At 42.4% G+C, this 21,716-nt stretch overlaps 1 protein-coding gene across 1 annotated transcript in view; it reads left to right on the top strand.

Moving 5' to 3' along the window:
* GPC4 (glypican 4) overlaps positions 1–21,716 on the top strand; it is a 106,935-nt gene that overhangs the window by 49,856 nt on the left and 35,363 nt on the right. The window lies entirely within an intron of this gene.

Here is a 21,716-nt window from a genome sequence, read left to right as displayed (position 1 = left end):
AAAGGTGAAATTTTAAAAATTAGGTGGAAACCATGGGGGTGTGCCTTCCAGGCAGCCACCAAAACTTATACTTGAAATGGAATAAAACATTAAGAAACAAGAAATCGGGGAGGTTGTAAAAAATTACTTATTTGGCTTTGGGGCTAAAATTCTGCAGCTGTGATCAGGGAATATGCTCTGCACAATAGCCTGAGTAATGAATAAAAAGAATTTTCAGAATGAAAAGAAATCAACAAGCTCTGTGACTCTCCATAGAAAGGCCCATTGCTGCCCCCCCCCATCTTTGACAAGAATGACCTTTTACCCACCCAGGCTGTCCTCCTAAAATGAGTTGATAAGGTTTGCATTAGTAGGGTCTCTTAATAGAGAATGGGACTGTCTTAAATGTCTTAGTTACTCTAGGAAGCATAGTTTTTTAGCTGTGTCAGGAACAGTGGATGTTCTTAGATTTTCAGCAGCGTTCATATCTAGATCTCTTTGAGATAATTTGTTGTGTTCCTATCCAGAAAGTTATGTATTCCTTTTACCATTCCTGAAAGATGTAATTCATATGGGAGTTATTAAAGAAAGGTGGGTATCTGATTCTTATTTACCATTTCATTCCACTTTTACAATTATGCATGTGTATTGAAGTTCAGAATGCCTTGTCTAAATTTTCGGATGAAAACAGGAAGTAGTGACTAAATTTAAGCGTGTTTTCTTATTTGAGAGATTAAAACCCACGTTTTGGACTTTGTTTTGTTTTGGTCATCACTCCCAATTTAAATGTCATTGTCGTTTCTGGTGGCCAGAGCAGCTAGCTTGTGGAGACCAGTAACTTGTGTTAAGCTCATATCTGAGGCCAGTCCAGATGGAATTCTTAACTCCAAAAGGTCGATGGGTGGCAGATTCCCGAGAAGTTCAGCATAGACTTTTTGGCCTATGTGACCCAGCGCTTCCACTGCTAGGTATGTATATATATACCTAAAAGAATTTGAAACCCTTTGGGCAAAAAAAGACAGAAAAGAAAAAAACAGAACTAAGTTTGGGTATTACTAAGATTTTAGTGTTGCTGAGAGAGTTTCCTGTCAATGTCTGTATCCAATGTCGAAATAAAAATCAAATAATATAATTTAAGGATGTTTGTGGCAGCATTATTCATGGTTGTGAAGAGGTAGAAACAATCAATATTCATCAACTGATAAATGGATAAACAAAACATGGTATAGTCCACACAGTGGAATAACATTCAGCCATAGGAGGAAGGAAGTACTGAGACACGCTATAACGGATGAACCTTAACAACCTGGTGCTTCATGAAAAAAGCCAGTACAGAAGGACTCCATGTTGTACATTTCCTTTTATATAAGATGTCCAGAATAGGCAAGCCCACAGAGACAGAAAAAAGATTAGTGGTTGCCTAGACCTGAAGTGTGTGGGTGTGTGGAGGGGATGGAGTGGCAGTGACTGCTAATAGGTATGAAATTTCTTTTTGGGGTGATGCAAAAGTTCTGGAAGTAGATAGTAGTGATTGCGCAGCTCCGTGAATAAACTAAAACCCAATGAATTGTACACGTTAAATGCATGAATTGGATGGTATGTGAATTATATTTCGATTAAAGAATAGTTGGGGGAAGATACTAAAAAATAGTTGGGGCTGGGGGATAAGCTATGGGTCTAGCACCACGTTGGACTCGTGAATTTCCCATTTGCTTTTCCCTAATGGCTAAATGTCAGGGTTCACTTGATTGACAAAGGGATGCAAAAATCCCAACCCGGATGACAGGAGACCCCCGGTAACTTAGTGCCATGCCGCCTTGGACAGTTTTACCCATATTTGCAGGGAACTTCATCTTTTCTTCCATAGACTGAGGGACTCAGATCTCAGGGCCATGGGTTCCTTCCAGTTCTTAGTGGTTGGAAACTTTGATAGCCTTTACTTAACATAGAACCTTATTTCACCGTTTTCCATCCTCCAGAGAACGCAGGCAGTGTTGGCAGGTGAGGAGTGGGTAAATGGCATCTTTTCGTAATAAAAGGCTTGAGGGTATTTGGGGAAGGGTGAGAGAAAAAACTAGGTTGTCTTAGTCTGTTTTGGCTCCTATAACAAAATCCCCGAGACTCTGTGTCTTAAACAACAGAAGTGTATTTCTCAGGGTTCCAGTGACTGGGAAGTCCCAAGATCAAGGTGTCCCGGAGATTCAGGGTCTGCTGTGAGGGCCCCCGGGGTCCCTTTTATAAGGGCATTAATCCCATTGCTGGGGGATCCACCCTCATGACCTAACTACTTCCAAAGTACCACCTCCAAAACACCCTCACATGCTCGGTTTCCACATGTGAAATTGGGAGCAAGACAAGCATATTCAGTCTATAGCAAAGCTGTGTGTTTGAAAACAAACCTTATTTGTCAGCTCATTGGCTGAGGGCTTGCATGTGTGGTTCATTCCTGCTACAGAACCATTAATGCTGACGACCTTGACCCAGGCGCCTCTTGACGTTCCCAGCTCGCTGTCACACCCCGGCTTTCTGTCAGACAAGCCAACCATCACCAGCATTTGTCTTACTTGCTGAAAGGCCCATCCTCCCCTCCCCCTTCCTACCTTTAGCCAGGCTTTCCTGACTCGACTCACCTGTTTCTTGTAGTGGGCGAGAGCAGTGCGGTGGAAGGAGCTCGAGGGGGTCCAGGCCCACAGCAGCACTCATTGAGCTTTCCGAGAGGAAACCAGGAGTGGACAAGCTTTTGCTGAAAAGTCACCATTGTGTAGGTTTTCATGAAATAAAGATTGTGTGAGCCACCACAGAGGGCTGTTTTCAGGACAGCCCTTACAGAGGATGTTTGTTTCTCTCGGAAATGCTGGCAATCTTGTAAGCTTTACATCCCTTCTTTAGCCAAGGCATCACCCTGGCGCTTTTAGTGCCCGATCCTGCTAAGAAGGAGGAAATGTTAAGAGGCCATTGTTCCAAAGACACGATCTCCGAATATCAGTGCTAAGTGCCGTCTATAGCCACACACATGTTCATTTATAAAACGGTCTGCGAGAGACTGGGAGCAATGATGGGTTTAGATCAGAGTTCAGTCTCCAGACCAAGGCTATTTAAAACTGTAAAACCGTTCTTACCTCGTTCTTTCAAATGTAGACCGTTTGTCCTGTGTTACATGCAGGTTACAGATAGGGCACGTGACATTTTGTACACTGGCGTTTGTAGGATGAAAATGAGTGAGCCGCCGTTTCCCCCGCCCCTTTTCTGTCCATTTTATTTTTTCAATGTCTTTGTTTCCATTATTGTATTTGATTTGTTCGGGGGTCTTTTCCTTACTCAGAATCCTGCCTTGTCACTTTTTCTTTTCTGTGAGAGATGAGAACTTTTGCATTTGGGTCTCTGATAGAAAGGAGAAGGAACGATAGAATTTCTGCAATCTAGTTTTCCAGAAAAACATTGCTATTTTGGCCTTCCATGCTGTTACCCAGGGTTTGTTCCATTTCATTTCCCTGGAGCACTTAATACACATTATGACAAAGACCTGTCCTGAGGCACGTGGTTTGAGAGTTGGCTTTCCTTGAGCATCTGATTTTCGTTTTCTTCTCAGATATGTTGGATCTTTTTCCTTCACCAAGCCCAAGTTGTCTTGAGAGAAAGAAAGAATGGTGTGAAGTACAGTTAGCAGAGTCTCCCTTCCCAAAGGGGAAATATGTGTTTGAAGAAATAAAGAAGCCCATCCTAGAATAGAAATAAACCTTATTTTCATGTTTACTTAACTCTTTTCTTCTAAGTCTTCTGGGATTAATGTTTTTGGTAATATGAATCAGCTGTTTGATGTCTTTTGAAAGGAAAAACAGCTTTGCCGCCTGGGTCCATTCTCAGGTCAGTTGTGTCTCTGGCAAGGACACCATGGTCAGGTGGAAGGAAAATGAATGTTCTTTTTTGGAACACAAATTCAAAGCATCTAAATATATACAACACAAGTGAATTTTCCTTAATAAATCACCCTGTTGATCTGCTTTCTGAATACATCTAGAACTTTTGTGAAGCTTTTGAGTTGCATCCTGTTCCAACTGTTGACCTTAATGCTTGTGGCTTTAAAATAACATTTTTGTTATCTTGCCTCATCTGAAAAGGAAATATTTTGAGTACGAGATTTTTCCAGATAATTACCCTTTCACATATCAAACAGTTTTAAAAAATGTTCTAAACATTTCAATGAAAATATTTCTGGAATATTTATTTCCCTGGCTTATAAACAGAAGGATTAAAAACTGTAATCAATTAAGGAAGACCCACAGTCATCATCACGAAAATCATGTAAGAAAGGGTACGCTAATGCAGTCATGTCCTTGGGGCTCTTTTTAATCCAGGGCAGAACTGAATGTCTAGAAATCAGACAGCAGAGTTGGTTAAATATGCAACTGGAATATTGGTGTGCAAAATAAAAGGCTATGTCTCAGACTTTGAATGATTTTTTCTTATCCTTCCTTTTTTTGTTTTTTTGTTTTTTTTTGGTTAGACCAAGGCTTCCCTTGCTTATTGGGTTGTTCCAAAAGTTGGAGCAATGTGTGAGTGAGCTGTTGCTCTACTTCTAGGGCTGCTGATTGAATAAGTTCAGTATATCAGGAGGCTATAAAAGAACACTTCTAAAGCCTCTCCATATGCTTGATTAAAAGAAATAACATTCCCATCTTTCCACACCAAACCTTAATTTATTTTCCTTTGTCTCTCCCACATCCCTTAAAGAATTGCCCTAGTCTTTTCATCTAACCTCCGATAGGTACAGGGTAATCTTTTTTGTTGTGTTTTTAGCACCCCTGTACATTTTATCTTCAGGACCCCCTTTATCCAACCGCACGTTTTTCTTGCCCTGCCCACCCCAGGAGCTCTGGTTTATTTATTTATTTTTTTAAAGATTTTATTTATTATTTGACAGAGAGAGACATAGTGAGAGAGAGAGCACAAGCAGGGGGAGTGGGAGAGGGAGAAGCAGGCTTCCCGCTGAGCAGGGAGCCTGATGCGGGGCTCGATCCCGGGACCCTGGGATCATGACCTGAGCCAAAGGCAGACGCCTAGCGACTGAGCCACCCAGGCGCCCCGGAGCTCTGGTTTATTAGATGAACTTGATTTGTCTCCTTCGCCAAAATATTTGATTTTCTCTTCCTCCCTCCCCATAGGCTTTATTTTTGTAAATGTGCAGTGACTGCACCTTTGTTGTCAAGTTTGCCAGCCTGCTTGATATGGAAATGAGTCTTACTAGTTTCTACTTCCCAGGGTGCCTCCTGGAACCCTTCTTATGAATAGGAATCGCATTGACAAGCACCAGTCTCTCGGGCACAGTGGCTGTTTGTAAAGACGGCCTACACATGTTGGCCAAAACAATTTCACCCTCGACTTACTTCAAAACTGGCTGGTGGATACCATCTGGTCACAGTGATTTATCTACTCCTGGTTTGTTGATTAGATGCAGAGCATCATGTTTACCACTATTTGATCTAGTACCTCTGACCTGCCGAGTTCAGTGTTCTGGTTTGGGAATGCGAATCTCCTTAGAAGACAAAGAATTCATTCAGTCTATCCACCATCTCCTTTTTATTCTGGTGACTGTGATTAAGTGGGTCTGCCGATGCTCTAAATGGCTTCCTCCCTTTGATAGAGCGAAAACAGCCTCTTACTCTCTTGGCTTTGCAATCTCTCGCAAGTTGCTCCTGGCCTGGTTTTTAGTTTGTGTCTAATCTGCAATGCCTTATGGGCTTTTCGCTCTTCTCTGTTTGGACTAGCTCTTTATCTCATCAAAGATACCTTCACTTCTTTTCACTCTGCCTTTTAGCCACACTAAAGGATCCCTTCTCTCTGCAGCCCTCTTGAAATCTTAAGGACTTGGGAGCACTTATTCTGAGGTAACAATAGGTAAGGCTTGTTTTTCTCTCTGTTTTTAAACCAGTCTCCAGGCATCTTGCATGTTGTTTACTCTTGGAACTCTTTCTTTCTCCCTCAATAATAATGCCTGGTTTTGCCAGAGCTTCTTAGCCTTAAATAGGAAAAAGACATTGAATGAGTTTGGAACTTTTCTTTACCTCATCACGCTGTTGGATTTATTAGTGCTGCCCTCACATGCTTGTTGATCCCGTTACTTGGTGCCCTCCGTCCTATATACTACTCAGGACCAAGGCCAGGGTATCTCCCGGAGCACCTGTTCCTCCCTCCCTTCCTGCACGCTCCGCCCACGCACGCTTCTAGAAACACTTGTTCAGGAAGCCCTCCTTTTTCATCTCCAAACCTTGCCTACACATCTTGGCAGGTTAAGCGTTATGTTGATGAACTTTCTTTTTCTTATTCATGTCTGTGAATCTTCTGCATAATTGTAAGGGGGTAATGGAGGGAAATCTATGGTACCCGTCTAAAACCTAGCAGAGGAAGGATGTATTTGACAGAAATATTTAAGAAATAGAGTATGAGGAGGTGATCAGGTGCTAAACTGACAGACAATCTGAGGTTGATACACTCTCATCAGAAACATCAAAAAAAAAATCGGCACTTAAATGCATCACAATTGTGCAGGGAGCTGTCATTTCCATCTTTGTTCTCCCTTCCTTTGATGTGACAGGGAACAAACTCCCTTTATCTCAGGGTGGGTTCATTGGGGTTTTTTTTTCTTTTTTCTTTTCTTTCTTTCATTTTTTTGTTGTTTTTTTTTCCTGACATACGTTTATCCTTAGATATTCCAAATTTCTGAATCATCTACCTTTATTTGATAGAGCTTTCAGCAAAGTGACTGCCACAGTGGAGGAGCCGATCATTAGTCAGGACATGCAGTGACATAGTGCACACCCTAGACACACACATTTTTTTTAAAGATTTTATTTATTTGACAGAGAGAGCACAAGAGAGCATGCACAAGCAGGGGGAGTGTCAGGCAGAGGGAGAAGCAGGCGTGCCCCGCTGAGCAGGGAGCCCGATTTGGGACTTAATCCCAGGACCCCGGATCAGGACCTGAGCTGAAGGCAGATGCTTAACCAACTGAGCCACCTAGGTGTCCCGACACACACATTTTTTAAAAAGCAAGATGCACGTTTAAGGAAGTAAATATTACTGTCTTTCACTCTTCTGAATTGTATTCACAAGTGCTGGAATTCTAGAATGCAAACGGTTCATAGTTGATACGTAGAGATATTTGGATGTTGATACAAAGTTGATTCCTCAAAATCATCAGGCCAGGCTATATAAAATTGCTGATGCTTGACCTTTTTGACCTAAAACAATGGCAGTTTCATATAAATCAACCTTTACTTTGTTTTTCATTAATTTCCAAGGTTATAACAGGCATTCTAGAGCTAAAGAAAAGATTGTCTAGCCTGTTATCCCAGAATGGTATTGCTGTAGCCTGGATTTTTACCAACAGACCATTTATATTTGGCTAAATAAAGCTAAATTGCTCTTTGGTGGGTAAATTTTAAAAATAAATGCTTCCAAAGATGATGACGATGACTACTACTAGTAGTAGTAACAGTAATAGGAAAACAACACTCTTCCTTTCAATATAGCCAAACTCAGAGCATGGAAAGGATCCCCCTTCTGAGGAATACAGAGTTCTCTTCTGATGGCAGTATTTATAATAATAGCTACTATTGAGTGAGGCACCATATACATTTAATGCTTTCAGTGATTCTGTGAGGTAGGTTCTGGTTTTGTCCCTATTTTCTAGAAGACGAACTAGTCTCCGAAGTGAAGAGACTGATGCAGAGTTACACAGAACTGAGTTCAAGTTCAGTCCTGTTTAACTCGGAAGTCCTTACGCTCTCCGGATCATGTGGAGCCTGCCCGTCTTAGAGACCTAGAGCAGGTACTGTGTGTAGAAAGCTTTTCTAGTCCCTTTATTTCGTGAGTCTCCTACTTGTTGTGACTTTCTTCATTTGTTTTGTACTGAAAAAGCAGCTTGGCTTCTGGCTGCTCTCCCAGGGCCACCAAATTTGTCAGTGCTATTATAAGAGTTTTAACCAATAAGCAAAATGTGTCATGACCTTTTTTTTTTTTTTTTTTTTTAACACAGGCTCTTTTCGTAATAATTCCTGGCATAATTTGTGTTTCTGTTTGCTCCCACAAATCATGAAATCATGAAAGTTCATCTCACAAGAATGAAACCATGCCTTTTTAAAAAAGATTTTATTTATTTGAGAGAGAGCTTGCGTGCGCGCACATGAGTGTGAGTTGGGGGGGAGGGGTAGAGGGGGAGGAAGAGGGAGAGAAACTGAAGCGGACTCCCACTGAGCACAGAGCCCAAAGGAGGGCTTGATCTCCCCATCCATGAGATCATGAGCTGAGCCAAAACCAAGAGTTGGACACTTAACTGACTGAGCCACCCAGGCTCCCCAAAACCATGCCTTTTTATAAGTATGCCCTACACTTAACAATACCCATCTGGTCATTTAGGCAAAATGAAAGCTCAGACTTGTGCTACCAAGCACCTCCTCAAATGTTTGTGAAACCTGAGATCCAACTGTGCCTCTTCTCCAAGCTTTTTGTAGTATTATCATTCTGTATGATTGACTTTATCACAGTAGAGTTACCCTTGAGTTAGGTTAGTTGATGGTTTTTTTATAAATTTTTTTTTTTAAGATTTTATTTATTTGACAGAGAGAGACACAGCGAGAGAGGGAACACAAGCAGGGGGGAGTGGGAGAGGGAGAAGCAGGCTTCCCGTGGAGCAGAGAGCCCGATGCGGGGCTCGATCCCAGGACCCTGGGATCATGACCTGAGCCAAAGGCAGACGCTCAACGACTGAGCCACCCAGGCGCCCCAGTTGATGTTTTTATATTAGGCTGGAATGATATATTAACAATAGAGATACCCATGGACAGAAACCTAAGTATTTTTCCCCGAAGCCTGGTCAGACTCATTCTAACTTAAGGCCGCTTATTTGCAAAAAGCAGGACTTATAATGCTGGACATTTGCTTTCGCTTCAGCTTTTGAAGTGGCTCCTTTCCCCCACATTGAAACTGATTTCCAGAATATGATTTAAAATCTTGCACTGTGGTAATGTATGTGCTCCTTTAACATTGGCTAGACTAGGGATTATGATTTAGTTTCAACCTAAGATTAGGTAGATTAAGAAAAGAACTAAAATGGGACCTTGCATGGTTTGTGATCCTATAAAAGACAAAGAGAACAAAGCGAGCTCTTCTCTTTTCTTTCATATTTCTAGTTACTAATATCCACCTTAAGTACATGAAAATATGTACTAATTCCAACGGATAAGCACAGCACCACCAAGTGTTACCTTTAAACCAAGACTGACATTTGTCTGTTGCCATTTGTTCTCATCCTTAAAGACTTTTATTTTTATTATTTGTTTTGAGTTCTTTTAAAGCAATCTCTACACCCAACATGGGGCTTGAACCCACAACCCTGAGATCAAGAGTCACACATTCCACTGACTGAGCCAGCCAGGCATCCCATGACCGTTTTTAAAATGACCTCTTGTTGGTTACTGTGGGAGCAGGACAAACTAGGAGCTTGTGCAAATCACACGTGTGTCTGCAAGGAGAAGTTTACTCTCTTATTTTCCTTTGAAGTACCCTTAAGTGTACTCTTAAAATATATCATGAACCACATACCATTATTCGTTTTCCACATGGGATAAAACATCTTGAAGGGGAGAAGCTGAAAACAAGTATATTAAACTGATGACCTCTTTTCTGGCAGAAGGTCCTGGTAAGAAATTGGTCCTTGAATTTTGCAAAGGAGGCTATATTTATTGCCTTTCTTTTTCTAAGAAGGGCCATTTTAATAATTTTTGCTCTCACATCAAAGACTTTTCATAATTATAGCCAATAATTGCAGTAGTAATGGTGTGCCATCTGCAGGCTCTGTATAATGGAAACTAGAGAGAAAAACCTCTCCCTGTGCCTGCTAAGACTTACAGTGGAACCTGAGCACCAGATTGCCACTACTCAGCCCCCGGTCATTACACCATCTTCCTTGTCTTCCTCCCTCCCCCACTTCTCGTCCGTTCTTTCTCTCTCACTCCTGTGGCTTTCATGATGGGTCACATTCTGGAACTGGGGGAGTGATTGGAACTTCCTTGGGATCAGATATTTGGCCAAATTAATTGCCTTTCAAGTGAACAGTTGACCCATGACCCCAAAGATTTACAGAAGGCAAGTTGGATATTGACATAATGAAACAAGCACCCACTTATCCAGTTGGTCCAGCCCATAGCAAGCTGTCTGATGCCAGACTATGAACATCCATCTCAAGCTTGACTTTTGCCCAGGTTTTGAAGCTCTGCTGTCTTTCTTAGGTCCTATGATGGCACCGTTCTACAGTGACTCCAATGTCAGCCCTATGACAGCAACTTCCATTTCTTCCTAGAGGCTCAAACTAGAATGGCCTCTTTCCTTTCATCCCCACCCGAAGCAAAAAATGGTAACAGGCAGCCCTTCATTCTTGGTTATCTGACAGCTCGGCACTAATGAGGGCCAGGCTACCTCCAATGCATTAGGTTGTGGGTTTTTTTTTTTTTTTTTTTGAACATTCTCATCTATGTGGCCCTGGGGTAACTATAAGGCCTCTTATCTGGCAGGCCTGCATCTGAGGATGGTCAGGAATTGAATAGGCCTGTGGGGACTTGAATGCAGAGCAAACGACTGGTTTCTTTCTTTTCCGTGTCACTTGCTGGCAAAGCAGCAAACACTGTTCCATCATCTTCTGTAAGGAAGTAAATTTTTTCATGTCGTCAATAAATAATCACATTAATACTTCAATTTAGTGCTCAAGATCTGCCTTTACTTTTCCCTCTCTGTGATACTTAAGAAGAGTAAAATGGTAGGTGGTTGGCATGGCGGCAGTCCAGCTGAAGAATTCCCTGATACCTTACATTTTGCTTCAAGCACTTTTTTATCAGAGTTCCAGAGCCCAGAACAAACAGGGATAATTCCCAGTGTGGCACAGAGGAGTTGTGTGGTATCTCAGCTCCTTTGCTGTTTGGTGTGTCGGTCACTTGAAGGCATAAAAGCGCTTCTCCTGAGACCTCACTTGCAAAAATTGAATGGGACCATGTCAGTAGTTTATTGCCTGTTGGAATATAAGTTTAGGGAAGCTCAGCCTTAAATGACCAGAGTTTGATACTTGTAAAAATCAAAGCATTAACATCCTCTTAGAGGTGGGAGGCTTTAAAATAAATTTGGATGTTTAGTGACGTGACGTGTTAAGCCAAATAACTAAAAATAGCATTTGTGTGAGAAGTTTTTTTTTGCTTTGCCGATTTTGCCTCGTTGACCAAGGAAGGTAGCAGTACCAGATCCCCAAGGAGTTCGCTTATTCCCTTCATTACAGGATTCTGCTTTGAGTCCAAACGAACATCTGTTTTGGATGACTCAAAAAATGTGTGTGACTCTTGCTCCCAGTTTGTCCAAAGGCACCTCCAAAAGCACCTCTGCCGAAGTCCCAGTGTGAGAAGCATGGGTTGGATGGCTTTGCCCCGGGTAGTGTCAACTCTCCTGTCTTTTGAACTTGAGTTGTTCTAAGAGAAAATCCGAGGACCTCAGAGATGCTGGGGGATAGGGGCTGGAGGAATTCAGATTAGAGAGTAAGAGGGAGAAAAAGCCTGTAGAGCAACAATAAAATCCATGTCTGCGCATCTTGTAAATTTCAAGAGTAGAGACCACGCCTTTTGTATTTTCTGCACTGATGGATGGCATCTGGTGCATGAGAGGCACTTGAAAAATACCGCATTACTGTTTTTGTGTTGCCAAATTGGGTCAAAGGTTAGTTTGGGTAAAGTGAACAGTTGTTGATTTAGGCTTGGGGAAAAATTTAAAGCAGCATTCTCCTCCCAGATAATCTCTTGCGGTGGACTGGTGGAAGTAACTAGTTCAAGAAGTGATAAAGATATTGGATTTTCTAATCCTAAGGAACAAATCCAATGTAATTAATCGACAGGTCTGATCCTAAAGGAAAGATCCTGAAGGGTAAGATTGGGGGATCAAGTGGTGCCAAGGAGCTAGTAGATTGCCATTAGGATAAATCCCCATCAGATGTGGGCTTCCTCCCTATACAGGTAAGCTGGGAGAATCTCAATAAAGAGTGGGAACACTGAAAACTTAAGCAAAGCCAATCTTCTGGGAAAGGCAACATCATTTCTATAACGGGACTCTATGCTTGGCTAATGAATGACCTTGTGGTTTTCAAGCAGCTAAAGCATATGTGGACCAAGGGAAACCAGGGCAGATGATCTACTTAGGCCTTCAAAAAGCTGTTTGTGAGTTTGCACACCAAGCCAAGGAAACCTGAAATGATTGGCATCATGACAGAAATGTGGGACTGTTCCATCAAACATTATAACGGTTGACTTTGAGGAAGGAAGCAAAGGGTATGGATAGATAATTCTCTGGATAGCAACATTAACGGTGGCATGCTCTGCAAAATTAGGACCCAGACAGATTTTACTTAGAGCTCCAAAAAAATGCCCCACAAGAGGAAGTCAACTTTTGTTGACAAAATTTTAGCAAAGATCCCACTAAAAGGGAATAAATTCTAGGGTGTATGTCCCAAAGGCAATGGGCCCAGGTGTTAGGGTATTTGATAATGGTAAGGAGAGGAGCTTTTTTGAGGGCTGGAGAGACTCAGCCTGGCAAAAGGAGGACCCCGCCCCTCCTCCATCTACCTGTGCTAAGGTGCAGAATTTTTCCTCTCATGTTATAGAAGTTAACTCCTGTTCAGCTGTGGCTCATGTCCATGTGCGTGGAATGGAGACTAATTGAGTCCTTCAATGCAGATCTGTATTAGAGTGAGCTGTAACTCACTGTGACCTTGAACAAGAATTTTGTGGAAGTGGATTTTAAGGGATGTCATTAAGTACAAACACTGGAAATGTAAATGTTTCTTTCTTCTTTGCCATTTCATTGACACTTGGCTAGAATTTTAAAGAACGGTTCCTGTGGCATGAAATCTGATGTTAGAGAATCATTTTTCTTTATGTGAGCTAGCAGACTTTGCTATCACTTAGTGTAAAAGCTTTCTAGATAGCCATTTGGAGAAATATCTTTGGGAGGATTCATGATTAATGAATGTGCTGTTCTTTAGGTGTATTTTTTCTAGAAAGTAGGTTTACTGAAAACCTATTCTCACACTATTTTGGAGGGAGGAATTTTAGGTGTATCATGAAAGAGAGTAAAAAAAAGTTGAGGGTGGGGCGCCTGGGTGGCTCAGTCGGTTAAGCGTCTGCCTTCGGCTCAGGTCATGATCCCAGGGTCCTGGGATCCAGCCCCACATCGGGCTCCCTGTTCCGTGGGAAGCCTGCTTCTTCCTCTCCCACTCCCCCTGCTTGTGTTCCCTCTCTCACTGTGTCTGTCTCTGTCAAATACATAAAAAATCTAAAAAAAAAAAAAAGTTGAGGGTTTTTATTTTCCTAAGCACCCAAGCTGAAAACAATTATGAAAAAAAGAGAAGCTACTTTTAAAAATGTTCATGACCTGCACGACCCATGTAGTGTATATGAAATGGAAGGTACTGATATTTATATTAGAGCAAGTGTCTGTGAACTTCTCCATCCACCAGCTGCATTTTCTTCTACACCTGTGATAAACTCGGGACTCATCCGCCCAATACTTCTGATCTTGCTACTTAACCTAAATGGCTTTGGCAGGTTATCTGAGGACAGGTCTCCTGGGGGTTCCTTGGAGAGATTATTTAGGAATAAGAAGGAAAATCACTCCTGTTTTTTTCTGAGGACACTTTGCCTCATCCACTTTCTCTGTAGTCTTAAGTGATCACCCACAGACTGCTTTCAGGGGCAACCATTACATTAAGACTTCTGTACACTAGGGGGTGTGCAGAGAAAGAGTGAGAAGCTGGTGGCCAGCATTCCCCGACCCTGGGAATCCCTGTGGCCCTCCAAGCCTGGCCCTGACTAGCTGTCTTAAATTAATGCACCTGAAGCTCAGACAGGAAAGCTCTCTTACGTTAGTGGTAAAGCGAGAGAGTGCCGACTTTTCCTGCCTGCCCCTAGCCAGCCCCCCAGGAGTCCCTAACACAGTCCTGTGAGCCTTCATTAGCACCCGCTGCTTAGGTAGTATGCATTGGAGCCTCCAAATTATTGAAGAGTTTTGGGTTAATCACCAGTATTACTATTCCTGTTGAGAGTCCTGGGCCTGTTGTAACTGCAAAATCGATGCAGGTGCTCTCACTGTTCTAAAGTGACGGTAACCTAGGTGGGAGTGTGCATTTCCCGCCCCTTGCCTTGCTCACTTGGGCTGATATTGCCTTACTTCAGGAAACCTTTGGTTTAACTACTACTACGAGGGGGTTCCAAGATTGCCAGATAGAAACTTAGGTTCATAATTTCTTATCATCTAAAGAGCGATAAAAACCCTGCTTGATTTCTATCTGGAGTGGATTTGAAAGCTGTTGAAAATAGCAACCCTAACTCTTCCAACTACACTTACAGGAAGGTATTCTTAGAAAAATACAATGCAACTGATTTTCAAAATATACGTGTTTCTGATTGGCTTTCTCCAGCCTACCTTGCAGGATTAGTGGACCTAAAAATAATTGGCAGTCTTAAGCCCTCCAGAGCTGTATTTTCGCAAGGTTTTGCAAAATACTAACTAGCTGCATTTCTTCTACTGATTGGTAGGTGATCTCAAATGCTACGTCTGCATAATAACTATAATTTATGTGCTTTCTTACTAAGGCTTAGGTCAAATGACTTAAGGCTTTCGATGTGCATCGCACATCCTATGTGGTAATTCCACTCCTTTTCACAAAGGGGTGGGTGGATTAATGTATATGCTCCCCTAGCCCCCCTGGGAATATTAAAACCCTTTAGAGATTTTCTTTCTTTGTTCCCGTGAAGCAGAACATTGTATATTCCTCCTGTGGTTCTCGGGTAGCTTGGAGGCACTGGAGTTACACAGCAGCCTGCTTTTTAGCTCACTTTGTGCCTGCATGGATTTAGGTCTAGAAAGTGAGCAGAAACCATTTTGGTAACTCTTGACCAACGGCAAGGAATTGCTTTACTTTTGGAACAAATAAAAATTAGAAAAAGAGTAAAGTAGCAATTGAGGAATTAGGGAAATCACCTCCAGCAAATAATAGCTTAATGTAGCTCCGATCAGTAAAATTACACCAAGCATTGATATTTTTTTAAAAGCCTGATGAAAGCTCCCCCCCAAACACACATATTTACCCCTTTTTCCTTTGAAAACGGAAGTTTGCTTTTTAAAAAGTAATAATAAACTTTTTACCCTAGAAGAGTTTCAGATTTACAGAAGTTGGGAGGATAGCACAGATAGTTTTCCTTATTAGCATCTTACCTTAGTGTGGTACATTGTCACAATTGATAAATCAATGTGGATGCATTATTATTTGAAGTCCCCATCTAGTTCTGATATTCTGATATTCTTAGTTTTTTATTTTGCTAATGGCTTTTATTGAGATATAATTCATATTCTAAATGATTTGCCCATTTAAAGTGTACAGGGGCTTTTAATATACTCACAGAATTGTGGATTCATCACCAAAATCAATTTTAGAACATTTTCATCATCCCAGAAAGAAATCCCCTACCTTTTAGCTGCAACCTCCCCTTACTTCCCATTCCTCTAGGCAACCCACCAACCTACTTTCTGTCTCTGTAAATTGACCTATGCTGAACATTTCATATAAAGGGAATCATACAATATGTGGACTTTGATGGCTGGCTCTTTCACTGAGCATAGTTTTTGGGTGTTTGTTTTGTTTTTGTTTTTGAGATTCAGCCATGTTCTAACACGTATCAGAACTTCATTCCTCCTCCTGGCGGAATGATCCATCGTACAGATATACCACATTTTGCTTATCCCCGCCGATGGACAGTTGGCTATTAGGAATGATACTGCTGTAAACATTCACATACAAGTCTTTGTGTGTTTTCCCCCAGTGTCATTTTTCTGTTCCAGGGACCCGTCCAGGATACCATATCTTAGTCCATCATCGTGTCTCCTTAAGCTCCCGGAGCTTTGCTTTTGATAGCCCTTGAGAGGTCGGTGTTTCGTTTTCATCAGTTCGCTCTCACTCATGCAGGCTGCTCAGCACCTCTTGTCTGGCTGTCTTGAATTCTCTCAAATCCACCCTGGAACAAGAAAGTTTCCTGAACTAGCCAGAGGAGAGAAGGTGCTGCCCTCCTGGCCCCTCTCCCTCAGCTAGTACAAGTTGTCGGGAAGGTCTCTTCCTGGATGACTTCAGTAGCTTATCGGGGTAGAATAGATGTTCTTTCTGCATTTCCTCATTGCACTTTTTACATTTACAGACTGCTTCCTTGTTTACAAAGGGCTTTGTAAGGCTCTGGTGGGTAAGCGACTTTCCCCAGAGCCTGCAGTGAATCATGTCCAGCTGGGACTCAAACCCAGGGCCTGACTTCCCACATCGGTCTTCTTATCCCGAGACTACCAAATCGTGTTAAGTATTTGGAACCTTCTAAACTCACTTCCTAAACACCCTTGTAGAGAGCTAAGTTTTCTTCAAAACCCAAGTGAGGCACTCCATTTCGGCAAGAACGAGCAGTGTGAAATTATAGTCTTCTTATGTTTGCAATTTACAAAGTGCTTTCCAGTCTCTTCTTCTCAAATGTTCCTCACTGCAGCCCTTACCCTTAGGGTGCAATTTGTGTCTCTATAAGTTACCAATGGCACTTGGTCATTTTATTGGTAAAAGTCAGTTGGGGTGCAGAGGATGTCTGTCCTACAGAAGTTGGGAGGATAGCACATAGTTTTCCTACCGTTAGAATCTTACCTTAGTGGGTACACATGCTGGTGCAGGCGAGCCTGGGTTCTCTACCACCATGTCCCGGAAAGGTTTCTGGCTACTGTTTGCCCCATTTAGAACTCGGGGGGGACTAATGACTAGCATCTCCTAGTATCTCCTGCAGATACAGAAGCTAACACCTTAGTGGTGCCTACAAGTATTCTTTTATCACCATTCCCCCCAAATGCGTGAGAAGCGGAGAGACATTTTCTTGGCATCTAGTCAGACTTCAAAATGAATTTTCTGAGAATGACCTAGAAAGTGGTTGTAAGATACAGGTGAAAAGAGTCGAGTTTTTAGTAAATAAGCAGAGAGCTGGCCTGAGAACTGCTCACCATTTGTAGCACTTTCTAGGGGGGAGTGGGTACGAGCAACCGAAAATCCACAGACATTGGCTGCGCCCCATTTGTACCTCAGAGCCAGCCTTTGGTAAGAGGAAGTGAACGAGATAAAACGAGAAAGCGCATTTCCACAGATTGTTTTCCACCGAGTCCTGATAAAGGATCGAATAGATTTCTCATCCTCAGTGCCTGCTTCTTTAGCCATTGATTTGAAGAGCTTCCAAAAAGGGACAAATACACACTCGGCAGGATCGAGTAGTAATTTATTGTGATTGTCTTTGTTCAGCTTTGAAAACTAAGGCATTGATATCAAGACTAAAGAGAAATTACATAGAGCTGGTGCGATTGAAAAAAGTTTGGCTCATTCGAGTGATTTTTTTTTGGTTTTAATGACATAGAGTTAAGCTTTAAAAGCACGCTTCATTGAATCTCATCCAAGCCTCCGAGGACAGAGCTAGGGGACCTTTTTTCTTTAGAAGGCCACTGACCCACAAAGAAAAAAAATGAATCAAGGGCCGTGTACAAAAAAAGCAAGTTAATTTAGGTTCTTCCTTAGAAAACCATAAAGCATTCAACTTACCTGCTTTTTATTTTTTTTATTTTTTATTTTTTTATTTTTATTTTTTTTTTAAGATTTTATTTATTTATTTGAGAGAGAGAATGAGAGAGAGCACATGAGAGGGGGGAGGGTCAGAGGGAGAAGGAGACTCCCTGCAGAGCAGGGAGCCCGATGCGGGACTCGATCCCGGGACTCCAGGATCATGACCTGAGCCGAAGGCAGTCGCTTAACCAACTGAGCCACCCAGGCGCCCCCTTACCTGCTTTTTAAATGAAGATCAGGGAACTCTAAATAAGTACAACAAATTAAAAAAAAAAGCCTCCGGGTTCATATTAGGTGCAGTCCGAAGCTGTGGAGGAGGGTGATGAACAGTCTGGGGGAGGAAAGGAGTGAAAGCAGCCAGGAGGAGATACATGGAGAGAAGCCTGCACCCACAAGGGTCATTGGAAGGAGGAGGTTGAGCTGGGGAAATAGAGGAAACAAAGAATAGTCGTAGATCATGACCCGCTGTTCACCTGAGCCATTGGACTAACTGGTTCACGACTATTCCCAGCTCTTCTGTTGGTCTACTACTTAAGCGATTCAAGTACTAATTCTTATGGAAGTGTATGTAGCAGAATTACCTAGGGCCCTTTAAAAAAAAAAAAGGCACATGCCCAGTACTTACCCCCTGCACTGTCTGCCCACCTGTCCCATATCAGGTCCTCTTGTCCCGGTGCTTGCTCACTCAGCCCGAAGAAAACATTGCTCCTTCTTTTCCTAAATGAGAAAGGATCACCAGGTTTAGAAAGGAGATCTCCAGAAAGAAAAGAAAGGCATTTCTCATTCAGACAGAGCATTTTAGGAGCAGTCGCAGACAAAGAGAATGTCTTTCAAATAATACGTGTGCCCTTTTAATATAAACCATTTGGGGTACTTAAAGTAGAAATATTCAAGTTCAAGATCAAGAGTGCTCTTCTGACTGAGCCAGCCAGGTGCCCTACAAATAGTCAAGTTTTATTTATTTATTTAAAGCTTTATTTCTTTTAGAGTGAACTAGTATGTGGGGGTTAGAGTGAGCTAGTATGTGGGGGGTGGGGTGGGTAGGGGCAGAGGGAGAGAGAGAGAATCTCAAGCAGACTCTGCTGAGCATGAAGCCTGAGACGGGGCTTGATCCCACAACCTCAAGATCACAACCAAGAGTGGGATGCTTAACCAACTGTGCTACCCAGACACTTCTAAGTTTTAAAAACCAAATGAGTTGTTCGAGTTCTTATGAGAAGGCGAAGCTCGGATTCCATTTTCAAACGCACCAAGACTGCCCCCCCCTTCCCTCATATTTCTCATCAGCCGAAACTGGTTACGGCACTGAGCCCCCAGTAGCGTATGTATGTCTTGGGATTTAATTCACAAGTGTGTCTTGGACTGTGTGTATCTCAGGCAGGGCTTTGGGCAAGGATGTCAGATTACGTTTTCAAGTAATGCTTTTTAGAAATGCAGACAGAGTAAGTGGTGCATTCCAGGCTACATAGGCAAAGTGGCCTGTTGGAGTAGGCTTCTTGGAACAGAGAGGAAGACAACTTTGACAGCAGAAGCATTAGCCAAGTGTCTACCCTGTTGTCGTCCTTTACATGAGGCGAGCCTTTTACCATTAGACAAAGTCTTCCTGGAGAGACCTTCTCTCTAAAATGAAAGTGGACTCTCTCTTATTAGGTATTGCCAAAACAAATATGTACTCCAGTGTTCTGGTATAAGCTGGTCTCCAGAAGGCCCTGCTAAGGGCCCCTGATGGCTATGAAACGGGCAGAGTACACTGGCCGTGCTGGACTATTTATTTAAAGATTTTTATTTATTTGTGAGAGAGAGCATGCGCTCAAGCAGGGATAGGGAGAGGGACAAGCAGACCCTGTGCAGAGTGCAGAGCCTGATGTGGGGCTCAATCCCACGGGCCTGAGATCATGACGTGAGCTGAAATCAAGAGTCAGCCGCCCAGCCAACTGAGCCGCGCAGGCGTCCTGACACACTGGGCCTTTTCGATGCTCTAGTGTACGTGTATGTGAGTGGAAATGGTGCTCTCGGCGTTCGGCAGGTTACTGGTAACTTTTATTGCTGTTACCCATTTTTGAAAGGTGTCTCCTTAGTGTAAAATTCCCGTGGGTCATTTTATACCCCTCAATGTCTAGCACCTTCTAAAGTACAGAAAATTATTCTTTCCTGCTGTCTCTGAATTTTCTGGCTTCAGATTGTGTGTGTGTGTGTGTGTGTGTGTGCGCGCGCGCGCATTGGGGGTGGGAAAAAGGTGTGTTTTTCCTTGAATTTAGAAACCTATTTTGATAGCAACCATTAAGTGGCCCCTTGGTTTATTATATGTGTGAACCCTGCTAAGATTTGGTGAATGTAGATTATTTTCCAAACTCATGAATTGTTTCGCCTTGGAAATTCAGTGCATACCCCAATGGAATCTTAGCAAGCGTTGGAAAACCAGCATGTGATGAATTTTAGCCTGTGACGATCTTAAAAAGTAGCTGCTCCCTTCTTATAATTCATTTAAATAGCCCTGTGTGTCTTAGGCTCTCACTCTAAGCATTCCAATTAATTTTCTATGTGGGGTGTGAGTGTGATGGATTATTTAATACAGCTACAGCAAGTGCTGTCCTAGTTGGGGTTCTTCATATTATTTCACATGTTAAGACCATATTGGGGGAAATCCTCAACCCTGAAACCTGGAGACAACTGGATCTCTCTCCGTTAATTACGTGTCTCAGTACCAAAGGCCTGCTGTGAACTTGTTAAGCCAGTGAAGAGGGAGTTTTGTTTTTGGTTGTAACAAAGGTGTTTGCAGAAAATTGAGCCTTAGCAACCTTCTTTGGCTAATGAGATCTAAGATACTCTGCAGCTTCACAACTCCTAAACTCTTAGACACAGTCTTACCCCCTCCCCCCCTTTTTTTTGGTTAGATTGATCTGTTGACCAAGGGTTTCAAAAATGCCAAAAGAAACGTTTAGCAGTTTCTGGATGAGGAAGTTGTTTGAAGATTTTTTCCCTCCCCCCTTTCCTAAATAGTCCTTGATTACTGTAGCCCCCTCTTTTGTGTGGCAGTAACATTCTCCCTACTTTTTAATTGCTGGGAAGGAAGAATGATCGGGCATTTGTATGATTATGTAATATTTGTGTACATGCTATAGACGATCCTAGTTTAGTCAAATTAAGTTGCTTAAGTCCATTTTATCTGCAATACCCCACCTCTCCTAAGCCACTGCGGTATCTATCTTAGGTCAAGATTATTCTTCTACTAAGCACACTCAGCCAAGCAGCAGCCATGGCCGGCTCACGGCCCAGTTCATTTCCTGTGATTGGTGGTGTTTGACTGGCTCATCATTCTCCAACCCTTTATTTATTGTTTACACTTATGGTTGACAGGTGCATATGTCTTCAACATACTTAATTCCTGAGTTCCCGAGATCTTGATTTGTTTTCAGACCCCTCGTCTTATGTGGAACATGGATGGCAATAGCAGAAGGAACAGTGTCAGTGAATCCTTGTAAACATCTGTAAAAATTAGATCACACCAGTTAATGGTGGTGTGACTCAAGGGGTAGTAACTGTTGGGGTGCAGTTTTCAGTGGCACCACATCTCTTGGTCATTATGAAGGAGAGGTATGGTCTCTGCAAAGCACAGTTGTGTTCTGTGGCAGGAGGAACAAGGTGTGGGTGAACTTTGGGATCTAGTAAAAAAAAAAAAAAAAAAAAAAGAGGCTCTCCAAACCTTCCTGTCCTAACCACAAGCAGAATATAGTCGGTGTAGAGGGAGGGAGATACCTTGTGGGTTGAGTGGCTGTGGAGTGATGCATCTTTTGGCACTTCTCTTGACTCCTAGGACTACATCACTGCACGAAGATGACATTTATTGGAAGCCATTAGTCTATATTGGGATCAGTGGCTACATATCCCGGTATTATGAGGTCAAATAGTGTCTGACAACTGCACAGGAGATGCTGGATGAGAAAATCTGAACTTTGAGGATCCTTTTCCATTATACTTTGTGACTTATCACAGCCTGAAATTATCCAGCGCAAACTCCCATTGTTTC

This window comes from Mirounga angustirostris, unplaced genomic scaffold (genome assembly GCF_029215605.1).
Source record: "Mirounga angustirostris isolate CCGP_5_RB_7025 unplaced genomic scaffold, mMirAng1.0.hap1 SCAF_11, whole genome shotgun sequence".
In the NCBI taxonomy this organism is placed as follows: domain Eukaryota; kingdom Metazoa; phylum Chordata; class Mammalia; order Carnivora; family Phocidae; genus Mirounga; species Mirounga angustirostris.
Note: the sequence above shows the minus strand (reverse complement) of the source record. Positions and strands in the feature narration are given on the sequence as shown.